Genomic DNA, 20,690 nt, shown 5'->3' on the forward strand with positions numbered 1-20,690 from the left:
CCAAAATGACATATTACGTAACAATTAGTTAATAGTCATGTGCCTCAACAAGTAAAGTCATAATATAATTTTGCCAATTGTTATGATTAATGATGAATTAAACACAACTGAGAGTCGGAATGCATGGCTTTGAATACATCAATTTACATTATTAGTTCATGTAATGTGTTATTAGGGAATTAATGATGTCATATTTAATTAATAGCAATTCATATATTACTTAATCTATTAATTATAGAGAGAATGTTCATTAGTTGCTGATGCAGTAATCATTAATAAATGGTTTAGTTCTTCATTAGTAATACATTAACTCATGATTATCTGTGCATTAGTTAGGCATGAATTATAATAGTGCACCTGTATTGTAAAGTGTTACCGATGTTTTCATAGTAAATAGTGTGCCGCAAAATAAAAAAGTTGGGGAAACACTGAGCTAACGTTAGTGTGGCAAACCTGACTTGTCAGCTTTTCCAAGTCTATACCCGACTGGATCATCCATGACCGACCAGACCGGTTTGGAAATCAAGTGTAATAAATACTTAATACTTGGAGCGGGCATGGGGAAATGTATTGGAGTAAAAAGTAAACTTTGCCTTTAATATTGTAGTGGAGTAAGAGTAAAAGTAGATGCAAATAAAATATACTCAAGTAAAGTACAGATCCCCGAAAAAAATACTTAAGTAAAGTATCAAAGTATTTTTACTTGATTACTTACCACCCCTGTTAAATATGGATATGTTTCTTACACAAGCCCATTGATTCACTTCAGAAGGCCTTTATTTACCCCCAGAGCAGTGTGGAGTACTGTTATAATGGATTAATGAACTTTTTGGGAGTTCAAATTTTGGGCTGCCCATTCACTGCCCTTATAATGCTTGGATTAGAAAGGACATTTTTTTATATAACTCATGTTTTGTTAACTCAACAATTTTATTCATCTGAAAGAAGAATGTCATATACACCTAGGATGGCTTAAAGGGGGAGTAAATTATGGGATAATTAAAATTTTGGGGTGAAATATTATTTTTTTGGGTGAAATATAAAAATAAAATACTGTAAACACATGTAGTTTACAGACCAAATTGTAATGTGTTTTTCCAAGCAACCTGGAGCGTTGGCTCAAGTCTTCTTCTTGTGACAACAGCTACGTACTGAGAAGCAGTGTTGCTGGAAACGCAAGCTGGATCAGGGTTTACAGTCCAGAACCGTACTGTACTGTACAGAACCAGTGGAAATGAGCTATAAAGGAATAGTTTGCCCAAAAATGAAGATTTCATCATTATCTCCTCACCCTCATGTCATTCCAAACATGTATCATTTTCTTTCTTCTGTGGAACATAAAAGAAGATTTTTCCCCCCTACATTCTTCAAAATATCTTATTTTGTGCTCCAGGAGTCGTATAGGTTTTGAACAACATGATGATGAAATTTACATTTTTATGTGAACTATCCCTTTAATGTGGGGTTGTTTTATGCAATAAATGTTTTCATATTGCCAAAAATATTATTACACTTTAAGCACAAATCCCCCCCAAAAAACAAAGGTTTTAAGGTTTTACTTCAACATATCCTAATTGCAACCCAAATGCAATGTTGTAAAAAAATAGTTTTTGCTTGTTGGCAAGCTATGAACCTTGAAGAAATTAGTGTCGTCTGCATAGGCAAAACTTTATATCTTCGTATTCCTTTATTGGATGTGCTGTTTTGAGTACAATTGGCATCAGCTGAACCGTGAACGGTGAAGCCAGGTGCTGCCGATAAATGGAGATGGGTTTGTGCTGTAATATTGATGGAGGGAAAAGGCCACGCGGCAGCCGAAACAAGAGAAGACATCGTACAGCGGGAAGGTGACTTAGCGGTTGATGAGGTGACGCTTGACCCTGAGGGCCGGCTGCGGCCAGCACCTCACTGAACCCTGGCGAGTTTATCCAAGCAGATCAATGCTACTTAATATCAGTGAGGCCGGCAACCCTATCCCGTCTGCCACATCCACCACCGGGGCTGAGCTCTGGTTTACACCCACTCTGACAGATACAGATGGTGTCAGTTACTGCCAGAAAGAAAAGAAGATGATGAAAAAAACGAGGACCTCCAGGTCCTTAAGACGAGAGATGCTCAAAGAGCGCCGCTGACAGACGTGCGGGAAAGCAGTTCGCCGCTCTCAGTCAATTACGCTTTATTCTCTGGCTTGTAGCGGGGCGGCACGGAGGGGAAGGCAATTAATTATTATTGTGGGTTCTCCATTCTGATCTTTGAGATTGTATCTGATGCACATTTCCTCCGCCACAATTACGGAGGCTGCTAACTATTGACATTTAGGAGGTTGCTGATTTGAATTATCAGAGATGTTAGTAATTTGGGGTGCTAAATGGGTTTTGATTTCCACACGCGACGCAGGCGGGAGGGATGACGACAGTAAAATGATGTGCTAATTCGGAGCTGGAGATGTAAATCAGGACGTTGTAGTAGGAGCTGATAAAACGGAGTGCAATAAAGTCATGGTGGAGATTTGAGGTGGGGGTGAGGAGTTATCTAACTCCCCTTTGATCCGACACTGTGCCAGTAACAAAGCAAGCTAGATGTGCTTTAAACGCTATAGATATTAAGGGGAACAAGTCCTCGCCAGTATCAAAATGTTTGGAAGACAGGCTTTGTTGTTCACAGAGCCCAAATATGATTTCTAGTGCAACAATTTTTTAACTATGAAAGAGTGCGAGGTAAGACGTAACATCAAAGTTTTGACTATTTGCAATAATGCAAAATATGGATTGTTTTTTTTGTTTTGTTTTTATGTTGGGGTGGGGGGTGATGTAGTTTATAATTGAATGTGATGGGGGAAGGAACAATACTGGAACTATTGCCAGCATATTAGGCATACGACTAACGCAACAATAATACGAAGTATAATAATTGTAATCATAATTGTCGATTATTCCCTTGAAATTGCAATTGCGATTATTACTTATTGCTTTTGCCTTTGTTTGAAGCGATGGTATGCCATATTTTGGTAACACTTTAGAATAATGGTCATTAGTTAAAAGGGTGGTAAAACATTCTTTTGAAGGCTTGATTGTGTTTGTGGGGTGCATTATACCATGTGTTCATGCTTCGTTAAAAAAAAAAAAAAAAAAAAAAAAAAAAAATATATATATATATATATATATATATATATATATATATATATATATAAATTTATATACAATTTATATATATATATATATATATATATATATATATATATATATATATATATATATATATATATATATAAATTTATCTTAATTAACGCGTTAAAGTCCCGGCCCTAATATATATATAATATATTAGGGCCGGGACTTTAACGCGTTAATTAAGATTAATTACACAAAAAATAAATAACCTAATTTTAACCACACTTATTTTTGCACCGCGGAACGTTTTTCAATGAATGAGTTGACGGACCGATTATACTGGAACACCAACTAGTGTTCACGAGTCACGTCACGACAACAACAAACCAGTGTGAACATGAACAAAGAAGCAGCTGATGAGACCGCTTTGCTTGGCCCTGTGGATGGGAAATTTTGTTTTAAAAAAAACAAAAGGATGGAAGCGTCGACAAGAGCATGGTTGGGTGCAAGCTATACAACAAGGAATTAGCGTATCACCGCAACACATCGAGCCTCAAATATCACAAATATGCTTTTGCTACACTTAATGGCAAACATTATAGTTTATATATATATATATATATATATATATATATATATATATATATATATATATATATAATTTTTCAGATATTTTATCTTTATTGTACACTGCTCTGTTCATCCTTTGGTCCCTCAAAAATACGTAATGGCCTCAGAATTGTGGAAGCTATCCTCTGTAAAATGTGCAGCACAGAGAGCGAGATTTGGGTAATAATCACGAGGGACTAAGTTAAAAATTCATTTTAACCATTGAACCCTTACTTCCCCGTCCCTAGAAAGGCTGAACAAAGTGGACCTGCATTTCGGAGGAAAATAACAGTGTTTCGTCGGCATTGCCGCAAAAACACTTCAGTCCAGCCTACTATCTGTACCACAACAACTCTTCTCCACAGCAATAAAAAAAATGGCCTCGCCCCCCATTTAATATTCTCGGAGGAGGGGTTTATGTAAATATTGGGGTTAGTGATGTCACCAACCCTGTAGGAAAAGGCTGTAGTTCCCAACCGGCCGTTTGCTGTAGTCCTGAGAAATTGATTTCTTTAAAAGCAAATATCTCCCTTTTCTTTAAACTTTCAACACTGCAACTTTGCAGATGTTGTTTATGCTCAAAGAGCAACATTACACACTAGATAAAGTTAGAGAAATGAAATCGTGTTTTACCAACCCTTTAACAGGAACTAATAATGAACTGCACTTATAACGCATTTACGTATCTTGGTTAATGTTAATTTCAACTAATACATTATTAAAATTGTGTTAACATTAGTTAATGCACTAAACTAACATGAACAAACCATGAACAGCTGTATTGTATTAACTAATGTTAACAAAGATTAACTAGTAACACATGTACTGCTCATGTTCTCTGTTCATGTTAGTTAATACATTAACTAATGTTAACAAATGGCCGTTATTCTAAAGTGTTACCACAATATTTTATATGAAAATAAACAAGCTGAAAACACTCTTCCTGAAAAACTTGTATTGCTTTTCTATAGCATTAAAGGGATAGTTCACCCTAAAATGAAAATTAACCCTTAAGCAATCCTCCGTGTACATGACATTCTTCTTTCAGACGAATAAAATCTGAGTTATATTAAAAAGTCCTGGCTCTTCCAGGCTTTATAATGGCAGTGAATGTTTGTTTTGCCCTCCAAATCAATATGACATATAGACACTTTATTTATCAAAACAGCAAATGATCTTGTTAAATTATTTGTGCAAAGCTTAATTAATATTTATAAGCTAATCCTGAGAGAGATTTGAAGATTCCCTGGCTGAGTACCAGCTCCTGAGCCACAACGGTAGAAAAACCATATAAGAATGTTTATACTTCAGTATGTATGAGTGTGTGTTCAGTGAACATGACAATTGGCCTGTGTTTTCACACACATACACACTCTTGACAGTGTGGCGTGTGCCCAGTGTGTGTTAGGTGATACGACTGATGGAGAAGCGATAATCCCTCTGAGCCGCAGAGCATACATCCTAGAGTTTCATTAGCCCACTGTGTCCGTCAGAGCGAGAGAATGACACACACACACACACACACACACACACACACACACACACACACACACACACACACACACACACTCACAGAGCCTGTGATCCCTAGAGAGGGGGAAAGATTTGAAGGGGAGTGAAAGCAGGGGTCAGCATTTTTAATATGGGAACAATTACAGGCTCCTGCTGAACAGATGGTATTATTCATGCAGTTAAACATGACACAGACATTTACATCACTTCCAGTGACAAGCTCACAGGTAGATATATGGAAGTCCATTATAATGCCATGTGATTACGCTGTGCTTTTGATTGCTAATGACAACATATCATGGTGCAGCGTTCTTGGTTTAGTCCAAAATAGTAGTTACTTGTCTACATAGTTCTGTCAACTTAACCCTATGTGTGTGTGTGTGTGTGTATATATATATATATATATATATATATATATATATATATATATATATAGTAAACATATATTTAGCTGTAGTGATTTCAATTTGAATGCTAAAGCTGTGCTTTTTAATTTGCTGCTAAACTATTTAGCTAATTATGAACACAAATTGTCAAATGTAAATGCTCATAAGAAACATGTCTAATTGGAGTCCAAGAGGCGAAACCAATCTAATGTTAAAGCTCTTCCTTTAGAATGTAGATTTTTAAAAATGTCTTAACTCTTCTCTCTTTATTCTTTTTATAATTGTTTTAGTTTACCTTTGTTCTTATCTTTGGTTATTGTTATTCTATATGTTCATTTGAGTTAAATAGGATGAGTGAAAACTGGGTTTGATGGAAATAGTAAGTTTGACAATAAGGTTTGAGCATGTGTAAATCTGTGGAGGGTATGATGAGTGAGAATGGGTTTAACAAGAGTAAAAATCAGGGAATAGTGATTAAAATGGATGTTATGAACGTGTTTGAGAAAGAAATGAAGGAGAGGTGTAAAGATGGCACATGTATGTTGGCTATGAACTGAAGAATGTTTTATTTTTTATATCGGACCATTATTGTGGATCTGACCATTTTATTTTATTTCATTTTTTTATTATTATTTGTATTTTATTATTATTATCTTTACAACTGTTTTAACTATGCTTGTTTTTAATTTTTTATTCGTCCACATGGTATTCTTTTTTCTCATGCATTTGTTACCACTGTTTTATTTAATTTCTATGTAAAGCACTTTGAATTGCCATTGGGTATGAAATGTGCTATACAAATAAACTTGCATTGCCTTAACCCTCTATTCAAATATAAGTTAAAATGTGTTAGAGATTTTGCAGGGATCTTTGTGTGTCTGCCTGCATACACCGTTACAGAAACTTGAAGTGTGTGGACTTAATTTTTGATCATTCGAAGACATCAGGAACACGTACAGAAACAAAAGAGAACTAACTAAATGAACCAGCAAAACAAATATATTTACTTACTCGCACAATTATGTTCTGTTTTGTCTTGGCCTGTGCTGGTTTGTCTCTGATTAGTTTGCCATCTCCACCTGTGTCTTATCAGTTCCCTCATTCCCCCTGTGTATTTATACTCCCTGTTCTGTTCAGTTCCCGTCGGTTATTGTTGTTGTTTGTACACCTGTATGTAGTGAACAGTGTTTGTTCTTTTTGAAGTAAAGTCTGAATTGAACCCTCACCTCCTGCGGTGCGCTTACTACCGCCACAACACTGTGACACGTACATACTATATATGTTGAATGAACAATTTTTATTGTCTTAAGCATAAGCAATACTATATATATATTAGCATAATAAGGGTGCAAGGTGCTCATATTATGCTATTTTCATGGTTCCTCATTTTGTTTTGGATGTTTCCTCCAGCAGGCATTGCATCCAAGGTCAAAAAACACTTTAATTTTCTTTTATACATTGCACATCACCTCATTTCTCAAAAGCCGGAAAACAGCTTGATTGAAGACTCAGCCTCACTAAACTCCTCCTTTTTCGTGAGTCTACTCTGCTCTGATTGGTCAGATGATCCACTCTGATGTGATTGGTCCACTCTGCTCTGATTGGTCAGATGGTCCAGTCTGTTGTGATTGGTCTACTCTGCTCTGATTGGTCAGATGGTCCAGTCTGTTGTGATTGGTCTACTCTGCTCTGATTGGTCAGATGATCCAGTCTGTTGTGATTGTTCTACCCCGTTCTGATTGGTCAGATGGCCCTGTGTCTTCCTCAGCACTTGATACACCGGATCAGTTAAGGCCTAGTCCTCATTCTTTGGAAGTTTTAAAAAACCATGTCTTCTCTACTAGCCTGACGTGGTCATACTCAATTCTAGTCAGAATGAGTCTGAAACTGCTCCATTGGGCTGTGATTATGGGGCGTGTTTCAACCGAACCAGGAAAGACCTCGATTGGACAGACCTACAACCAATCAGAGCAACGAAGCGACGTCAACATAGTTCAACTGCACTGTGTTGCCGATTGTTTTCTATGTCCGCGGGTTGAAGCGATTATTATGGGATATATAGACCCATGAGTGCGAATTTTAGCAGGCAACCTTGCCAAAATAACACACATTTTACCCCCCAAACACCTTTTTTTTTTCTTCCGGAGAACCCCCCGAGAAGCTATTGTTTAGGGCTAGTAGTTGGCGGGTTTTGTTGTAAAAACTTGGCAACCCTGTCTGCACACGCTCTGAAATCAGGCTGGAATACACGATCTTTGCCAGTGTTGTAAAAAAAATAAAAGAATATAATGATACACAGAGTACTTACCCAACATGATCATCATTTCTGAGAGAAATTGTGAAGGTGAATGCAGATACAAACAAGCTCTCCGTTTAGGATTAGAACAAATATAATCCAAGCTCCTTTGATGACGTGCACGATTAGACCGAACTGCCCGACCTAAAAAAAATTGTGGGCGGGGCTAAGTTCGGCTGGCATCCAGGCTACTTCTCTACATGTCAACAAAACAAACTAAACTCTTCCAGGCGTCAGATACCCCATTTGAGGGTCATTGTTTGCAGGCAGCCATTGAAGACCATAGGCTGGTATTATGGAAATGTGTTAAATTGGTATGCAGGTATGTCATGGAAATAAAACTGAATTACTGATGACATTTTTCGCAGTTGAGAATCAATTCTTTCTTTAAGGAGACAACTTTATTTGTCGTGCACTTTGATCTTTAAAACTTTGCAGACGTTTTACATTCACAAACAACTTTAATACACACTGCACGAAAGGTAACGTTAAAAAAGCCTAATAGGGGCATTTGAAGGACGACACGTTTTATTGTAAAACAAGAAGCTATTTTTTTTCTTTCAGTCTAAATATTGCCTTTAATCTCTTTATCATGTCTCGTCTGCAGTGTAATTCTAATTGAAAAATGAAATCTGCTTTTGTACATGATCTTTTAATGGCTTAGTGTAGTCAGTGGCACGCTTTAGTGTCCCTTTGTGAATGTGCGTTGCTTTTTAGATGTGGCAGTTTGTGCAATCAGGAGTGCTGCTGCACAATGCATTGACCTCATTATCTCGTTTAGTCAATCATGTCATTAAAAAGAATGAAAAAAAGTTTCTTGTGAACTAAGAGACGAATATAAAACGAATGCAGCCGCAACCTCTAATGGTAAAATGGTCAGCGACTGCTGTATAAATCAGAACATAATTACGGTCGTAGCCGGCTCACTGCATTTGCATAAATTCTCATAAGAGGGCAATGTTATGTTGTACCAACAAAATAAATAAAGAAGACAAACAAAAGAGATAATCTTGCCAGCATGCCAAATATGTCCCCAGTGAATAGCACTGAATTCATCAAAAGCGTGTTATTGGCCTGGCTGTAATGTTGGTGGCCATTTTATGTGCCTGAGTAGACAAAGAAGAGCAGAAAAGAGATGTGGGAAAGGGGTTCCTAATGGATTCAGCACAGAGAGAGGAGAGTCGGGAGGGGGTTGTGTCACAGTATGCACAGAGCTGTCTTTTTTTCCCACCAGCCTTTGCCCATCAGTGGAGCCCGGGTCGCCGTGGAAATGTCATGACAGGCATATGCTGTTGGACAGTTTGTGCGCCCAATCACAGCGCTGTCACCTACGGCAATAAGGGGGAGGGCTCCGCGGTGTACGTTTGAAAAATGGCTCCTGCCATCTCCAGCATTTACACATTTCTCTCCCTGAACTATGTTAGATGCTCGCTCTGCAGTCAGAGCGTGGGAACAAAGACGAAACGGGGATTTAACTGTATTTTTTTAATTAGAACTTTTTTAATTGATTAAAATCAGTTTGTCCGAAGAAGTTTTCCTTTCCTGTATGTCAGCATTTACTGAAAATGTTATATTTAAAAAATAAATGATTTATTTATTTATTTATTTTCAGCAAAATGTTATATTTGGGATGCCACAACTCTCAATATAATTTTGAGCCATTCGGTTCAGCTTTCACGGTTCAATACGCGCTTGTGAATTGCATTTTTTTTTCTTTTTTTTTCGGTTTTGCATTTAATTATTTTTCTACAAATTCTATAATTTGCCTCCATTCCAATATACTGAACAATGCAACATGCATTCAAATCACACGTTAGTGGTAGAGTTATACTCACAGAACACTGTACTTTTTCACAATCACGAAAGTTTATTATGCACGGTTGGTTTTAACATACGCTTTTCAGAGTGCACGCTCTGAAATCCTCTCAAACACGTGATTGCTGGACGAAGTAGTCATCTTTCTGCGCTAATACTGTCAAATACACACAAGGTTTACATAAACACAGTCGGTTATGTCTAGCCTGGATGCCAGCCGAACTCAGCCCCGCCCACAACATTTGAGCTCGGGCAGTTCGGTCTGGACTTGATCAATAGAGGAGTAATTATGCCTGAACAGAAACTGTTCGGACCAATGAAATCATCAGGGCGGGCTTTAGACGATGACGGACAGATGATAAACAGTAACGTAATCACACAGCAAAATCTCCAGTGTCAAAATCTTGGTGTTAAGGACTCTTAGAGTAAAGAGTTAATTTTCTGGTGTTGAATTAACACTGCTAGTGTAAACCGCACTCTCTGGCTGGTGAACATATTCAGAGTTAAATATCAATAACACTGACAGAGAGTAAAGTCACATCCGGGACATTTCGGCAGCCGAACAAGCTCGAATTTTTTCTCACAGACGCCATTTTCTTTGCCTCGCGATGCGTAACATCAAGGAGGGGAAACGCTGATATTGCGTGTTTCATCCTATGGTTCCATCTCATTTACGTATCCATTTTATAGCATTATATTGTTTTATAACTAGTTATGTGCTGTGCACGGTTAAACAGCTCTCATAGAGGCATTTTCGTTGACGTGATTCGGACGGAGCAGACCAGGCGGGTGCTTTTTCACAGGGAAACGCCGTAAGTAAGTGTTTTAGCTCATTTACAATATGTATTTTATAAAATGTTTATTTAACGCGATATTTAAATGCTCTGCACGCTTAAACGAAACAACCTTTCTCACATGCGGCATTTTCTTTGACTCGTGAGAGTGGTGACATGGAACTGACGACGAGGAGGCGGGTGCACGCCGCTTGCACGTTATGAGGGAAACGACGAAAGTAAGTGTTTAGCCTAATTTGCACCGTGTTTTTTTAATGACGTCGTTTAACGATATCTAACGCTTTTAAAACGCGCCTAAACCTTTCTTACAGACTAGGCTTGTGACGCAGTTGAGACACGGAGTGTGCTTTTAACAGAGAAAACACCTAAAGTAAGTGTTCTACACATATAATAATCTGTATAATTATGTATTTATGTCTTGGAAAAATCACTGGCCTCACTGGTGAAGCAGCATCAAACGGGGGTTTCTAACATGCTTTCTCTTCCCCGTTATAGTTCATTCACCGAACTGTAATCTTGTTGCACTACTTAATCTTTGTGTATGATTTTTATTGGGTAGAATAATTCCAGATTCAAAGACTCATATTACTAACAAAGGAAAGCTATTTTTTTGCGAAATCAAGTGACAAAGTTTTAGGCAGGATTGTTTTATGAACTTCTAAAAATGTTGACCTAATTTGCTTTTGACCTGTCTCTGTCTTAAGAAGCATCATGTTCATCAGCTGCATCAACATTGATTTTTGACCACCCCCCTGGACTGAAACCGAGGCTGACAGATGACCATGCTTTCTGTTCTGCAGCAAAAAGGTATGTTTAAGGTATAGAAAACTGTAGTGCTTTTCTTGGCAGATTATTGGTAAATATCTTTAAGCACAGATATTGATCAATAATATTTATTTACAATAAAGGACAACTAAGGCAAAAAGTGCATGCATCCCTCCATGGATGCTGGATCTTATACACTAGAGATCAACAGTGTGAGAAAGAAAAAGATCAATGTCAATGTCTGTGGTGATGCACTTTTATGATGATAGATGCACTTTTATGATGGATAGATGCACTTTTATGATGATAGATGCACTTTTATGATGATAGATGCACTTTTATGATGATAGATACACTAGAGTCTGTGTTTAAAACTAATGAAACGTGTATACTTTAAGACTGTTTAAAGTATTTCTTCATCCTCAAACTATATTTTGCTCGTTGCCAGCACACCTACCATATGACTGAAAAACAGAAGAACAACTCCACAAACTGCAGACCAATACCCTTGAAAGTGTCACTATTATTGGAGGACCAATACTTTTAGAATGGGTAAGTCATTCTTTCAGACTAAATATTTATGCAAAATGTAGGCTAATTATCACTAACTTTTGGTTAACGTTTGGATATGCCTTCATGTTTAAATGTATTGTTTTTGCTGTTTGTGTTTTTAGGAGAATTTCTATGATGCAGCAAATAAAGGGTACCTGGCTTGGTGTTTGAAGGCTGTACAGACTAGAACCTGTCTGGAGATGGTAAGATTTAACATATAACATGAGAGAATCATGGCCACAAACATCACATTTGTTGGTATTTGGCTAATAGAATTGAGTCAAACTAATTGTTTTCATGATTTGACAGGTATATATTTTCTGTTTGATTTTAGACTCAACAGATTGGGAAATCACCTGCCCCCAACATCACAAAGTCAGGAAGAAGGGAACAAAAATCATTCCAGCAGATGACTAGTAAGTGAGATTTCTTAAGGGTTAGTTCACCCAAAAATAAAAATTCTGTCATCATTTACTCACCCTTATGTCGTTGGACACCCGTAAGACCTCCATTCATCTTCAGACACAGATGAAGATATTAGTGTTGAAATCCGATGGCTCAAAAAGGCCTTCATTGACACCTATATAATTTCCTCTCTCAAGACCCATAAAGGCACTAAAGATGTCGTTACAGAGCCCATCTCACTACAGTGGCTCTACAATAATTTTCTAAGGTGACGAGAATAGTTTTTGTGCGTAAAAAAAACTAAATAACGGCATGGCAGATTTCAAAACACAGCTTCATTAAGCCTCGGCGCATTTTGAATCATAGACAGTCCATGCAACTTCCACTTTCAAGCCACAGAAATATATAAAGGTACATCATTAAAGTACTCCATGCAACTCCAGTGGTTTAACATACATTTTCATTAAACTATGCAAATGCCGTGTTTGCAAAAAAAAAAAAATATATATATATATATTTTTTATATATGGAGTTGAGATTTTTTGAGCAAATAAAGCACTTGTTTCATAAAAATGAGGTTAAACCACTGGAGTCACATAGATCACTTATGATTTCCTTTGTACCTTTCTAGGCTTTGGAAGTGGAGGCTGAATAGGCTGTAAATGAAAGGACAGAAATTTCTTAGATATTATTAAAAATATGGAAAAAAAGATGAAAAAAAGTCTTACGGGTTAAGAACAACATGAGGGTGAGTAATTTAATAACAGAAGTAACTTAGATGAAGTAAGCCTTTAATGTACTTGAAAATCAGTCAATTCTAACCAAAATAGTTTATTGCTGTATTTATAAAATACAACTAGTATTAATTGTAATTGGTCTGCTATTGTGTTGTTTAGGGAACCAGGATTCCAGAGAGTTGGATCTACACAGCTTTTCCTGCTGTGCATATGAAACCACAACTGAACTGCACTGTTAGCAACTGGACACAACTGATCCACAGATATCCTGCGACTGTTTTTTCATCTGCTGAATGTTGTGTTGACTCAAGTACTGCTGTTCTGTTGCAAAGTTGAAGGTACTGAACCAACTTCACTGACACAGGACATATATTCACATGACATGCAGGACTTGAAGTATTACACACTTATAAGCAGCTTTAATAGCTTATGAAAGAAATGCATATTATGCCTTCATCATTTATTTTAAAAGTTAACCTTCTGTGATGTAAATGGACTTGCTCGTAAATAAAGAACTAGTTTAAAACAACTTTTTGCATTCTTTATTTTTTACTTTGCAATGAACAGCGTGGGTGTGTGTGTGTGTGTGTTTGTATATGTATGCATGTATGTGTGTGTGTATATATATATATATATATATATATATATATATATATATATATATATATATACATATTAGTTGAGTAGATTGATTTCCATTTTTCTGAAGTGTTAGGTCAACACCAGAACAGTGTAGAATTTTAACTCTGCCAGTGTTTTCTACAAAGCTGCACTTAACTCTGTAAGAGTGTTGTTGTTATCTGCATTGGTGTTAATATTTTACTCTATTAGAGTTTATTGTAACACCGAGTTGGGTGTTGTGAGAGGCAACACTTTTAAAAGTGTTGAATTAACACTTTGCGGGTGGTTCCCATATATACACTTTTAAAGTGTTGAAATTAACTCTATTGGTGTTGATTTCCGGATCTACGTCTACGTCATCAAAGGTGCTTGGGTTCAATTCGTTCTAATCCTAAACGGAGAGCTTGTTTGTATATGCATTCACCTTCACTATTTCTCTCTGAAAATGTATAAATATATTCTGCTCATTAAGCCTGCATTTATTTGATCAAAAATACAGATTTGTTTTAAATATTGTGATATATTATTGCAATTTAAAATATTTGGTTTTCAATTTATTTTACTTTAAATGATCATTTATTTCTGTGATCAAAGCTGAATTTTCAGGATGGTTCCTCCAGTATTCAGTGATCATGATCCTTCAGAAATCATTCTCATATTCTGATTTATTATGAGTGTTGGAAACAGTTCTGCTGCCTAATATTTGATGCATAAAAGGTTCACAAGAACTGCATTTATTCAAAATAAAAACATATTTTCAAATAATATAAATCTCCTTTACTATCAATTTTTTATCAATTGAACACATCCTTGCTGAATAAAATTATTGATTCATTTCAAAAGAAGAAAGAAAAAAAATGTCTGACCAGTAGTGTAAATTGTCGTCACAAAAGATTTCTATTTTTAAAACAGTTGCTTCTTCTTTTTTTCTTTTTTTTTTCTTTTTATTCATCAAAGTATTATAAAAAAAAAAGTATCACAGGTTATGTAAAAATATTAAGCAGCAGAACTGTTTCCAACTTTGAAAATGAATCATCATATTAGAATGATTTCTGAGGGATCATGTGACTGAAGACTGGAGGAACGATCCTGAAAACTCAGCTTTGAATTGTCTGCTGCTGTCCTTGTCTCCATTCTCGCTGTCACACATGTTGACCCATTATTCATTTATCTGAACTGAACTTGTCTTAATTCTGCTTAAAAAAACTTTTAAAAAAAGAACAAAAGTGCCTTTACCCAAACTACGAGTGTCCCACCTATCCTCGTCAACTGAATAAGATAGTTACCCTTTGCTTTAACCAAACACACGGATGTCACACATTACAGAGAAGGCTAATGTTTCAGCTAGCTGTATTCTATTGCAATTATATGGTTCAGTGGCGGTGATTATAGTTCTTCAATCTCACTCTGTGAAGTTTTGGTTAGCTGGCTCCCTCGTAATTTGCCGTGTGGGCATTATGGGCCAGTCTTGTGGAAAAGGGATGATAAATTGAGCTGGCAGGAGCTCATAGATTTATTAAATTTCTATCAAACCCTGTAACAAAAAAAGGGGAAAAAAATTGGCGGCGGCTAAGAGCGGGCTTAGATTTTTTAATCAAAATTCATGAGTCCTGGATTCGTGGTTGAGCAGACCCGGGGAAGACTTGAATCGAAGACTGATTAAAGAAAATAAAAGGCTTATTTGAAGTAATTTTTCAATGACGCCTTTTAATTGGATGTTAAATCAAATGCTTATCTGCCATGCGGCAGATAGCGAGCTATATGGTGAAGTGCTAGTGTCACTTCTACTGTAAAAGATACTACTGTATGGCAGAGAGGTTGACATCATCACACATTTTACATTCACACGTTTAGACATTCTGCACCATAAGCAACGCTTCACTTAGAGACTGTAAAAAACCCCCCCAAAAAACATGATACTCAGCGTCTTGGATTTAGGGTCTCTTGTAATCAGACTGAATAAGACATGAGGTGTGTTTTTCAGTGTACTTTGCTTCATTCTGCTTGGCTGAATTTGGTAGCAGACAGTAAAGATAAAGGGGAGGCCCTGTGGGGCAAAGGTAACGTCCCCTACACAAGCCCGTCTTGGACTGACTTGTAAGGTCCAGGAGACATTGCGAACCTGCTCCATCTCTCTAATATATATATTTTAGTGAAACCAGTGATTACTGGACCAGGAGAGTGGTAAAGGAAATGTTTTTGTTGCTACATATTAGCATATCAATGCTCTCTGTTAGCATTCTCATTAGATTTGAACCAGTGCACCTGAACTGTAAATGCCATGTGCCTAATTACTAATTGTTGGTCCCATACAGTTCATTGTGACTAGGGGTGCATTTCCGTAAACGATGTAACTCACTGCTTTACTACCATACTTCATTGCATCATTGCACTAGCTAGTCGTGACTGTTTCCCCAAACTGCATTGGATCGCAAATCTGTCGTTCAACCACGTTGGTTAAAGATGTCACCCAGGTGGTGGAGGAATAACTGCTTTTAATGAATCCATTCATGCGAGATTGTTTTGGTATAAATTATGGACATGGCACCTGAGTACTTATTCTTCTTTTTTTTCTTTTTTTTTCTAATTCTGATCTTATTTTTTATTTTGCGTGATTTCTAGATTGAATCATAGGCTCGCTCTTCCATGGTTTCTTCAGTGATTAGCATATGGCTTTGTATCAGTAGAAACTCTGGAGTATAATCAAATGATTTTGCTTTCCCCCCTCATATCCCCCTGAGACAAGAGATTTATGCATTTTATTTCTGGAAAAATTCCTCCCGTGACGCAAATTGACGATATTGCCGTCATCCTTGGAATGTTTGGCCAGAGGCTAAAGACTACAGCCAGCAGAGGGAGCCATTTCTGCATGTTTTGAACCCGCGCATGGGGGATGGAGATCACACTCAGAGCACAGCTCGCAGCTACAGGCACTCATTTAAACGGAGCTATGGTGAGCAATGTAAGTCTTTTAACTTCTCTAATTATTTTTTGTGAAAGTTAAGCTTCCAAAGGCATGAACTAAAAATGTGCCAGACTGAACACGCGTTGTAACTGTAGGCCGCGGCCCGCGAATGTGGTCATGATTACCTCAGATCTCATCATGAGAGTGCATCAGCTCATTTATGACGTTAAATGTAATCTGACTCCTAATCTGAGTTAGTGCTGTGGTGATTCGATCGTTATATTGAACAGACACGTTCAGTATTTAATTGTAGTGTCTTCTCCAACTCAGTCACAGTAATCCAGTTGGTGTCTTTGGGAACGGCCTCACAGCTCAGTGAAGCATTCTGGGAATTGTAGTCTTTCATCCCCATGAGACAAAAATACATTTTCTGTCTTTTCTCAGTCTAGAAGACACCAAATTCAAAAATAATTTCACATTTCTACTACATTAATGACCCAGTTTAAATACAGATTATGTATTTATCTAAGGGGTATCTGAAGTACTCCTTTAAGTACTAGAGCACGTCCGCACATGCGCACTCTTCAAAAAGGTGCTTTAAACCTCTTAGCAATCTAAAATACATAAATTACATTTATATGTATTTTAAATAAAATATATAGATTGTATTAAATGTCGGCTTTCTTATTTTGCTCAAGATGTGGATTTATTAGGTCCCCGTCATGCAAACAAGAAACTCTGCTTCTAACCACAGGTCGAGAGCTGTCATTGTTTGCGGTGCTGTTTGCAAAAGTTCCTTGGAACGATGGATAAGGATGACAACGCACCCCTGACCTGTTATGTTAACGGAATATGGGAAATGTTTCACCCCTTTAAGAGCCCTTCAAAAACTTAGATAAAATATCTGTTATAATATAATAAAATATTTGACATTTATATTTTATGTTAATTTATATTTCTGGAATTTATGCAATTTATGATAATTTATATACAGAATAGATGCTTTTTCAGCAATAGGTTACACACAGGTGGAACGAAAAACGTATTTATTTCATCTGAAAAACAATTTAAAATACCACTTATGTTAAAGTATAATTTTCAGCAACATTACTCCAGTCTTCAGTGTCACATGATCCTTCAGAAATCATTTTAACATGTTACTGCTCAAGAAAATTGTATTATTATCGATGTTAATTAGTTGTGCTGATTAATTTTGGGGGGGAAACCGTGAAACATATTTGTTTAGGATTCTTTGATTAACAGAAACGTCAAAAGAAGAGCGTTTATAATAATAACATTATAAATGTCTTTACCGTCACTTTTGATCAGTGCGTCCTCGCTCAATGAACTACTAATTTCTTTAAAAAAACTGTTTTTAAAAACGACCCTAAACTTTTGAACTGGTGTCCCCACATCCACCTCTAAATCTGATCTTTATCTGTCTCAGATATTTTTTGTCAACTCCAGGCCTATAACACTCTGCACTGACTGTATCCTAAGCACGGAGCTGTGTGAGAGGCAATTACAGCTGATATAATAAACACCGGCCCTCACAAGGGCAGGAAAGGGCTCCCTCGCCAGCATCAAGTACACCAGGGCCTCATGTAGGGCATTAAAGCCACGGCATCAGTGCTGAGCCAAACTAGATTTGCTGCAGTAATAATATTTAAGCACAGCTCTCAGACCAGTGGCTTAGTAACTACTAAATTATGATTCCGCTGAGGACGGCGGCTCTCTTGTTTGGAGATACTCTCTCTCGCTGTCTGCTGCTTTATGGAAGTGTAGTGGCGGGGCATCTCAGTACAATACTCTATTGTAACATGTCAGATATTTTATAGTGATGGCCTCGTAAAAGGAGGAGAGTCGCCCCGGTTAGCCGCCACAGGCGTTACACTGGGATTTGTCCTTTACACTGTGGATTACTTTTATAAAAAAACTTGCCCGTCCTCTTTGTTTCTTATGAGGGTAATTTTGTTTGGTGTATGCACGTATTTATATCTGCAATAATCCCTGTTGATTCTGTTGTGATTTTCCAACCACTAAGGCAGATGAGGAACAGGAAATTATTTTAAAAAGGGTCTTAATTGGCTTCTGGTTCAATTACAAACCTTAACATCCATGGAACCCTTCCAAGATCTAATGCTGCTCTTAAAAAAATAAAATAAAAATAAAAGAGGAAATAAAAGTACTATATTTTTTGTTTGATAATGATTTGCATTTCATATTGTGTATTTTTTAGGGGTACTAAATTATATTTATGGAATGGTTACAGGGCCGTATCCACCTTTGAGGTCCCCGAGATCCAGACCTCTGTCATTTTTCGCAGTATATATATAATGAAGGTTGTGACATAATTACCTAACCGACCTTCTTATCTGAGTTGCTTCAGCGGACTAACACCGCTCGTCAATGTCAAGATGTTTGAAATGACCAATCAAATCAAAGTAGGCGGGCTTTATTTTCACAGAAGCTGCTGAGCATGCTCGGATTCCAGTTTGACGGTCCACTACCGAGCACTTTAAAAAAACAAAAATAAATTCAGGCCACAAGTAAACATTTTCTAGTGATTGATCACATCTGAACTTTTCAGTTGGCCAAATTGAATTTCTGTGAATGGATGCAATTTAATTCACAGAAATTCAATTTGGTCGACTAAAAAATTTAGATTTGATCAGTCACTAGAAAATTTTCAATTGGGGCTTGAATTTTTTTTTACAGTGAGTGTACAAGTCCTGAAAAGTGAAGCCAACATGTTTCTATCGCCCCCAGGTGGCTGGTCCCAGAATCCCCTAAACCCCGCCCCCTCCATGTAATTTAATGGGACGTGAGACAAATTAAATTTGTCAATTAAATTAAAAACTAAATCAAATTATGCTTCAAATACTTTTTTTCCAGGGATAGTTTCTCTAATTTTAGGTAGTTTTTTTTAGCATTCTGTTGTAAGTTCAGTGTTGTTGTTTTTTTATTTTTTTATTTTTATATGTTTGGTTTTAGATGCTTTAAAAATGTAGAGTGTGACGTCATGATTGACAGCTGAGATAGACAGCTTCAGCTCAGTGAGGTAGTCACTGAGGCGCAGACTTTTTTTGGGAGGAGATAAATTTTAAATTTAATTCCTACATTTCCACATCTGTTTATTTCACACTAACACAGTTACTGCTGTTAACTGTTCAAACCGTTTCTGCAGGAGTGTGGGTGGGTCCCGAATCAGAGCAAGATGTCAGCACCATATTAGGACATTGGAAGCTTTACTTTTCTACGTTAGAAGAGAGTGAAGTTGCGTTGAACCATTAAGATGGTTTTAGTTTGGTTTCAGGAATTAAACAAGTTGCTGAAACCGTTCTTTGATGCATCAGGACATAAGGATCCCATCTGCATTTGATTGAACATCAATGCAAAATAATCCTTGAGACATATCAGTTATGGTCATTCCTGTTTAAACGTGATTGTGTGTTATCAACAATAAGCATAAACATTCTGCATTTCCATTTTATAGTGTGGATGATGCAATGTGACATTTAACCTCAATCTCATGTTTAAATCTGCTTGACAAATAATTTATTCTACTGCCCACTTGCATGCTTTTAAAGCTCCTGTTATCCATTTTGTTTGGCCTTCAAACGTCTTAAAATGCACTTTTGTAGATCAGGGAAACCTGCCAAGCAAGATCAACTTTTGGGACCTTGGGACCTTGTAGGCATAAAAACCTGCCTACAGTCCTGAGTAGTTATGATAAATGTATTACCTGTTAATCACTTTTTGAGAATAAACTTACAATTTCCAACTTAAACTGTCATGAATCTTGAATGCTTTGGACTTGATCTCTTTTTAAAGAATACACTTTTAAAATTGTATGTGTGAAGTATATCTTTGTCCAAAATATGTTTTACTAGTAAACCATGAGAAAATCAAAGCCATAAACCTAAACAAGTTGCATTCCAAATGTTATGTTGATATCTTAAAAAATGAGTTTTCAGTAAGATTTAGTTTGGAAATTTGCTTCTCATTCGTTTCTATTGTGGTCGATTTATTTTTATTTTTTCAAGACCATGTAACTTTTTCTAAGCATGTCCATTTTTTTTACTTAGCAAATATCTCAACATTTACCAAGTTTTCGTAGCATTCTGATGAAGTATAAAACTATTATTTTTTTAACGGCACCAATGACCAGTGTTCGCTGACA

At 36.8% G+C, this 20,690-nt stretch overlaps 1 protein-coding gene and 1 long non-coding RNA gene across 3 annotated transcripts in view; both read left to right on the forward strand.

Annotated features, from left to right (window-relative positions):
• aff2 (AF4/FMR2 family, member 2) overlaps positions 1-20,690 on the forward strand; it is a 386,660-nt gene that overhangs the window by 150,305 nt on the left and 215,665 nt on the right. The gene's annotated exons all lie outside the window — the stretch shown is intronic.
• On the forward strand, positions 10,112-13,202 carry LOC137093148 (uncharacterized). Of its 2 annotated transcripts, XR_010908401.1 has the most exons (8): positions 10,112-10,544; positions 10,672-10,740; positions 10,834-10,892; positions 11,227-11,329; positions 11,736-11,839; positions 11,962-12,042; positions 12,174-12,255; positions 13,141-13,202. It is a non-coding gene; the product is annotated as an uncharacterized lncRNA (long non-coding RNA). The 2 variants fall into 2 exon arrangements; XR_010908400.1 differs by having other exon boundaries at positions 10,112-10,740.

The sequence above is a fragment of the Pseudorasbora parva genome, chromosome 11 (assembly GCF_024679245.1).
Source record: "Pseudorasbora parva isolate DD20220531a chromosome 11, ASM2467924v1, whole genome shotgun sequence".
Classification (NCBI taxonomy): Eukaryota; Metazoa; Chordata; class Actinopteri; order Cypriniformes; family Gobionidae; genus Pseudorasbora; species Pseudorasbora parva.